General features: G+C 39.5%; 1 long non-coding RNA gene across 1 annotated transcript in view; it reads left to right on the forward strand.

The window, feature by feature from the left end:
* Nucleotides 1-2,984, forward strand: part of LOC116534977 — a 9,398-nt gene extending 6,414 nt beyond the window's left edge. The window contains exon 3 of the long non-coding RNA XR_004261983.1: nt 2,973-2,984. This is a non-coding gene — a long non-coding RNA (uncharacterized LOC116534977). The remainder of the gene's footprint in view (nt 1-2,972) is intronic.
* Nucleotides 2,985-6,779: the final 3,795 nt, after the last annotated feature.

The following is a 6,779-nucleotide window of genomic DNA, read 5'->3' on the forward strand; positions in this document are numbered from 1 at the left end:
AGGAGGGAAGGAGGGAAGGAGGGAAGGAGGGAAGGAGGGAAGGGAGGGAGGAAAGAAAGAAAGAAAGAAGGAAAGGGAGAGAAAACAAAAGGAAAAAGAAAAATTATTTCAATACTTGGGAGGCTGAGGTGGGAGAATCACCTGAGCTCAGGTAGTCAAGGTTGCAGTAAGACAAGATTGTACTGCTGCACTCCACCCTGGGTGGTAAGAGTGAGACCCTGTCTCAAATCAAATATTTTAAATAAACAAGTAAATAAACAAGCTCTTCATGAAGAACAAAAATTAAATAGATCAAATATATAGGACTTATATTAAAAACAAGAACATCACATAAGACATAAATTAAGGTAAAATGAAATATTTTATTATTTGTATTCCTAATTGATTTAATAAGATAGTTCTTCAAATAATAATAGTAAAAATTAATTGGTATATTATAGCATAGGGATAACAAATAAATAACAGTAATACTCTCTTATATAATGCCTACACTATCGATGAAATGGTATAATGATGTTGGAAAGTGGATTTAAATTTGTTGTAGACTTATAATTGCAAACTCTAGAGAATTACTTGATTTTTTACAAAAGATATGTAATGTATATTCTGTGGATTTGGGTGGAGAGTTCTTTAAATGTCTATTAGGCCCGTTTGGTCCAGATCTGAGTTCAAGTCCTGGATATACTTGTTAATTTTCTGCCACGTTGATCTGTCTAATATTGACAGTGGAGTGATAAAGTCTCCCACTATTATTGTGTGGGAGTCTAAGTCTCTTTGTAGGTCATTAAGAACTTGCTTTATATACCTGGGTGCTCCTGTCTTGGGTGCATATAGATTTAACATCGTTAGCTCTTCTTGTTGTATTGATGTTTTTACCATTATGTAATGCTCTTCTTTGTCTCTTTTGATCTTTGTTGGTTTAAAGTCCATTTTGTCAGAGACTAGGATTGCAATTCCTCCTGCTTTTTTTCATCTCCATTTCCTTGATAAATCTTCCTCCATCACTTTATTTTTAGCCTATGTGTGTCCTTGCATGTGAGATGGGTTTCCTGAATACAGCATATTGCTGGGTCTTGACTTTTTATCCTATTGCCAGTCTGTGTCTTTTGAATGTGACATTTAGCTCATTTACATTTAAGGTTAATATAGTTATGTGGTAATTTGATTCTGCCATTTTGATGCTACCTAGATGTTTTGGACATTAGTTGAAGCATTTTTTTCATTGTGTCAATGGTCTTTACCATTTGGTACATTTTTGTAGTGGCTGGTACTGGTTGTTCCTTTCCTTGTTTAGTGCTTCTTTCAAGAGCTCTTATAAGGCAGGACTGGTGGTGATGAAATTGCTTAGCAACTGCTTGTCCATAAAGAATTTTCTTTGTCCTTCACTTATGAAGCTTAGTTTGGGTGGATATGAAATTCTAGGTTGAAAGTTCTTTGCTTTAAGGATGTGGAATATTGGCCCCCACTCTCTTCTGGTTTGTAGGGTTTCTGCTGAGAGATCTGCTGTGAGTCTGATGAGCTTGCCTTTGTGGGTAACCCGATCTTTCTCTCTTGCTGCGCTTAGCAGTTTTTCCTTCATTTCAACTCTGGTGAATCTGAAGATTATATACCTGGGGTTTACTCTTCTTGAGGAATGTCTTTGTGGTGTTCTCTGTATTTCCTGGACTTGAATGATGGCATGGCTTGCTAGTTTGGGGATGTTTTCCTGAAGAATATCCTGAAGAGTGTTTTCCAGCTTGGATTCATTCTCTCCATCACATTCAGGTACACCTATCAAACGTAGATTAGGTCTTTTCATATAATCCCATATTTCTTGCAGGCTTTGTTCATTTCTTTTCACTCTTTTTTCTCTATTTTGCCTTTTCATTTTATTTCATTGAATTGATCTTCAATCTCTGATATCCTTTCTTCTGCTAGGTCAATTCGGCTATTGAAACTTGTGTATGCTTCATGAAGTTCTCGTGTTGTGTTTTTCAGCTCCATCAAGTCAGTTATATTCTTCTCTAGACTGTTTATTCTAGTTATCATCTCATTTAACCTTTTTTCTAGGTTCTTAGTTTCTTTGCATTGAGTTAGTACATGTTCTTTTAGCTCAGAGGAGTTTTATTGCCCACCTTCTGAAGTCTGTTTCTGTCAGTTCATCAGATTCTTTCTCCATCCATCTTTGATACCTAGCTGGTGAGGAGTTGTGATCCTTTGGAGGAGGAGAGGCATTCTTGTTTTTGGTGTTTTCATCCTTTTTGTGCTGGTTTATTCCCATTTTAGTGGTTTTATCCACCTGTGGTCTCTGTAGTTGGTGACTTTTGGATGGGGTCTCTGAGTGGACATCCTTTTTGTTACTGATGAAGTTATTTCTTTCTGTTTCTTAGTTTTCCTTATAACAGTCAGGTCCCTCTGCTGCACGACTTCTGGAGGCCCACTCCAGACCCTGCTTGCCTGGGGATCACCTATGGGGGCTGCAGAACAGTTAGCATTCCTGCCAGTTTCTTCTCCTGTTATCTTTGTCCTAGAAGGGTACCTGCCAAACGTCAGCCTGAGCACTCCTTTATTAGGTGTCTCATTGTGTATACAGGGGTCATGGAGCTACTTGAGGAGACAGTCTGTCCCTTATAGGAGCTGAAGTGCTGTGCTGGAGTTCCACTGTTCTGTGCAGAGATGCTGGGCAGATACTTTTACATTTGCTGCAGCAGAACTCATAACTCCCTCTTTTCCCAAGTGCTCTGTTGGCTTTATAAGTTTCTGTCATGCTGCTGCCTTTTTTCATACATTCCTTGCCCTGCATGTAGTAGCCTAGTCATAGTATTTCAACAGAGGTGTTGCTGAGCTGCCACAGGTTCTGTCCCACTGCTGTGTGAACTGCCTCAGTAGTGGCAGACTGCCTCAGTAGTGGTGGTTGCCCTTCCCCCCACTGAGCTGGACTGTTCTGGGTCCAGCTGAGCTTGCAGCAAATCTCTAAATCCAGAGCATTTCAGATTGCTTGTTTTGTGGGGGTGGTACCTGCTAAGCCAGATTGCCTGGCTCCCTGTCTCTGCCCCCTCTCTTTCAGTTGAATGGGTGGCTCTGTCTCCTAGGTGTTCCAGGTGCCAGTTGAAAAGGCCACTCATATTTGTGTGACTTTCTGTGCACCAACCTGGAACCAGCTGAAACTGCCATGCTGAAAACTCGTGGTGCCTTTTGGCCCTGGGATCTCCTGACCTGTGGGCATTGTAAATTTGTTTGGAAATGCAGTGGGCACTCACTCTCTGCATTGTTCTTGATGGGAACTGTGCTCCAGAGCTGTTCCTATTTGGCCATCTTGGATCCTCCCCCAGCTTAGGCCAATGATTTTTTTCATATAGCATTGAGAGTAGTCAAACTCAGAAGCAGTAAATAAAGAAAAGGGAGAAATGGAGAGTTGAAGCTTAATGGGTATAGAGATGAAAGATGAAAAGGTTTTGGAGATTAGTTACAAAGCAACCTGAATATATTTAGCAGTAATAAACTGCATACTTAAAAATTATTAAGATGGTAAATTTTATGTTAGGGTTTTTTTTAACCCCAATTTATTTTTTTTTTAAGTCTCAAAACAATAACTTTATTTTATGTCTAAAGTAAACAGAGAAAGAAGTGCAAACTAAATGAAAATACGGCAGAAGGAAGGTAATGATAAAAAATAAAGTGAAGATAAATGAAATATTCACAAAATAAAAATATAGAGAAATTCAAAGCAACCACAGATTAATTCTTCAAAAAGGTTTTTTTTTTATTGACAAATAATTTAGCTAGATTGACTGCAATGTCCATAGTTGTGTCCCTACTTTCATTTCTGATTTTAGTTAATTGTATCTTCTCTCTCATTTTATTAGTGGGTCTAGCTACATGTTCAGAAATTTTTTGATCTTTTAAAAGAATTATTCTTTGGTTTTATTGATTTCTTTTAACTCATTCAATGAGTCTGACCCCAAAAACAAAGACAATACAAGGAAAGAGTATTGCACACTAATATCACTTATAAATGCAAATACAGCAATCTTTAACAAAAAACTAGCAAATTATATCCAGCAGATTATTAAAAGAATTATAAACTATAACCAAGTGAAATTTATCCCAGGATAATAAGGATGGTTAAACATGAAAATCAGTAAACACAATAAAAAACATTAATAGAAAAAAGGGAAAAAAACAACACAATAACTTCAACTGACACAGAAAAAGCTCTTGACAAAATCAAACGCCCTGTTATAATCAAAGCACTAGGATAATTAATAATATTAATACAATAGAACTCCCTCAACAGGAAAAATTATGTTTATAAAAAACACATAGGTAATGTTACACTCAATGGTGAAAGACTGAAAATATTTTATCTAAGATCAGGATCTGCACAAGGATTCTCACTTGTCCCACCACTATTCAACATTGTACTCAAAGTTCTAGTAAGAGCAGTTAAGTAAAAATAAATAAATAAATAAATAGGAGTCATTCCAATTTGAAAGGAAAATTCTTTAAAAATCCGCTGGCCCAAAAATCTACTAGTGGAGAAGAATGGTGGAGCAAGATGGCAGAACAGAAAACTTCACCAATTGTCCCTCCCTGCAAGGACACCAAGTTAACAGCTATACACAAAAACAAACAAACAAGAAGAAACGAAAACAAGAACAACAACAATAAAACGCCTTTAAAAGAACCCAAAAATCTGGTATGTACTCATAGTATCTAGCTTTAAGTTTATATCACTTAAAGGGATGCTAAAGAGATAGAAAACCAGTCTTTAATTGCCAATGCCACTCCTCCCCAACCCCCAGCAGCAGCACTTGGTGTGGAAGCATCTCTGGGGGCTAAGGGAAGGAGAACACAGCAATTATGAAACATTGAACTCAGTGCTGTTCTGTTAGAGCAATAAGGAAATCCAGACCAAATACAGCTGATGTCTGCCCATAAAGGAAGCATTCAAACCACCCCTAGCCAGAGGAGAATCACAGATCTTAGAGTTCCACAAACCTTGTCACTGAGGGACAAATTGCTCTCAGTCACTAAGTAAATTTAAAGGTAATCTAGGCCAAAAGAACTGCAACTCTTAGGTGAGTCCTAGGGCTAAACTAGGCCAAAAGACAGTGGACTGTGGGGATATGAGACATATTGATATACCAGCTGGAGAAGCCAAGGGTGTGCTGAAATCACCCCTCCCGTTAACTAACCCCAGGCTGCACAACTCATGGATCCAAAAAAAGACCCTTTTCTTTCACATGAGGAGAGGAGATTGAAGAGAGGGGAGGATGTTGTCTCGCATCTTGGATACCAGCTCAGCCACAGTATGATAGGGAAATAGAGTCATGAGCCCCCCATTCCAGACTCTAGCTCTGGAATAAAATTTCTAGACACACACTGGGCCAGAAGGGAATCTACTACCTTGAAGAAAAAAGCCTGGGCAACATTTATCACCTGCTAACTGAAGAGCCCTTGCATCCTAAATAGCAAGCAGTGATACCCAGGTAATATGTCAAAGGCCTTGGTGAGCCTCTGACACTTGCTGGCTTCAGGTGAGACTCAGCATATTACCAGCTGTGGTGGCTATGGAACAAAACTCCTTCTGCTTGAAAAAAAACAAAGGGAAAAGTAAAGGGCACTTTGTCTTGCACTTTAGGAATCAACACTGCCACAGGGAAGTAGAGCACCAAGGAGGCTCAAGGGATCACTGATTCCAAGACTTGACTCTGGGATGGCATTTCTGGACATGTCCTGGGCCAGAGGAGAGTACACTACCCTGAAGGGTGAGTCCCAAGCCAAGCAGCATTCAACACAAGCTGACTTAAGAGGCTTTGGGCCTTAAAGGAATATCTGCAGTAGTCTGTCAGTACTTCCCATGGCCAGGTGTGGCAGAGGCTACAGGGTGAGGCTCTTCTGCCTTTGAAAAGGGAAAGGAAGAGTGGAAACCTGAGGTTTTTTTTTTTTTTGAGTATAAGCTCAGCTACATTAGAGTAGAATAGCAGGTAGACTTCTAATGATTTTAACTCTAGTTCCTGACAACCAGATGGCACTTCTGGACCCACCCGAGGCCTAGGAGACCTCACCACCCTAAAGGAAAGAACACAGTCCTGGCTGGGTTTCCCACCGGCTGATTGTGGAGCCTCAGGACCTTAAATGAACATAGGCAGTAGCCAGGAGTAGTGACAGCAGGCCTTGGGCAAGACCCAGTGCTTTGCTGGCTTCAGATTTGACCCAGTGCAGTCATAGTAATGGTGGCTACAGAGGGGTTGTGCCATTCCATTCCCAAATTTAGGTGGCTCAGAATAGAGAGAGTCTATGTGTGTTTCAGCAAAGGTTAGAGAAGAGAACAAGAGTGTCTGCCTGGGAATCTGGACAATTATCTCAGAGTTGGTCAAAGACCAAAAAGGTGGTACCTTTATGAGTCTTCAAAAACCACAGTGTCACTGGGCTTGGGGTGCCTCTTAAAGCTGATATAACTTAGATTACAACACCCAAGTTCTCCCAAATATATGGAAATCCTTCATAAGAGGGGCAGCTGCAAATATGTCTGGACAGTGAAGACTGAAATAAATATTTAACTTTTCTGTGCCCAGACACTGAAGAACATCTACTAGCATCAACAATATCCAAAAAAACGCGTCCTCACCAAACGAACTAAATAAGGCAAGAAGGACCAATCCTGGACAGAGACCTTTCAGACAGAAAATACAAAACAGATGTGTTAAGGAAACTTAAAGAAATCCAAGGTAACACAGAAAAGAAATTCAGAATTATATCTGATAATGTTAACAGAGAGATTAATATTCAAAAAA

Source organism: Sapajus apella, unplaced genomic scaffold (genome assembly GCF_009761245.1).
Source record: "Sapajus apella isolate SASKATOON/1434 unplaced genomic scaffold, GSC_monkey_1.0 scaffold91, whole genome shotgun sequence".
In the NCBI taxonomy this organism is placed as follows: Eukaryota; Metazoa; Chordata; class Mammalia; order Primates; family Cebidae; genus Sapajus; species Sapajus apella.